This window comes from Syngnathoides biaculeatus, chromosome 10, assembly GCF_019802595.1.
Source record: "Syngnathoides biaculeatus isolate LvHL_M chromosome 10, ASM1980259v1, whole genome shotgun sequence".
Classification (NCBI taxonomy): domain Eukaryota; kingdom Metazoa; phylum Chordata; class Actinopteri; order Syngnathiformes; family Syngnathidae; genus Syngnathoides; species Syngnathoides biaculeatus.
In genome coordinates this window covers 15715424-15716594 of record NC_084649.1, presented here as the reverse complement: position 1 = coordinate 15716594, position 1171 = coordinate 15715424, and positions in this window count along the sequence as shown.

The following is a 1171-nucleotide window of genomic DNA, read 5'->3' as shown; positions in this document are numbered from 1 at the left end:
TGGAGGAGTGGACCAAAATCCCTCCTGGAGAGTGTGCAAACCTGGTGAACAACTACAGGAAACGTTTGAGCTTTGTAAAAGCAAACAAAGGCAACTGTACCAAATATTAACATTGGTTTTCTCAGCTGTTCAAATACTCATTTTCTTCACCGTATATATATATATATACACACACACACACACGATATTTTTCTCAATATATTTCTGTATGTTCCATTATTATTATTAAGAAGTCTATTATACCAAACCAATGTCCGGAAGAACTTGAAGGTCAAATATGAAAAGTTATGTCTTCTATCCCACAATGCTGCTTGACAAACTAGTGGCAAATGTTGGCACCGACATGGAATTTTAAATGAAATTCCATACAATACACTTTATGTTCTTTTCTTGGAAGAATTGTAATTCAGAAATAAATTACAGTTATAATAGTTCCTTTTCAACCACCTTGTATATAAAAAGATTGAGCCGGAGAGAGAAATAAAAAAATAAATAAATCTCCCCCTTTGAAAGTGTTTATTGAAATATGAATTTATTTAAAAACAGATGTGTATTAAATTCATACACATGGTTGGAAAATTATTTGTGAAAGAAAATTATTCTCCAAACCAAATTGTAAAATTTTTCCAAGTTTAAAATTTAAACTGAATTCTAATTTTAAAATTCATTAAACAAAATAGAAAACTACAAATGAACAGGATTGTGTGTGGGTGCTATATTTTTAAAGCAAAATGAATAAAATAGTTTCTTACAAAAATATGGAAGTTTCAAGCATAGGTTTTTATTATAATAAAAAGAGTTGTTTTACAACTGATAACTGGGTGAACCATATTTTTTTTAATAAGGAATAAAAATGTACAGCTCATTTGCTAAAAATCTGACTCCTTTATTGTATGCAGTCAATGGTCCCTCCTTACAAAACTGCCACTTAAACCTTAAATATCCAATATTTATATATTAGAAGCATGCTTTTTAAAAATCATTTGAAAAAAAAAAGTATATACATACTCCAGTAAATGTTACTAAAGACTTTATTGGCCATATTGCTTCATCTTTGTTCACATGACTTCCTCTTTTGTTCCCCCGTGTTGGGATGCGCAAGCAAGGATACATTCAACTAACAAAAAATAAATAATAATAATAATAATAAAAAGCTTTGTGGTCAACAAGT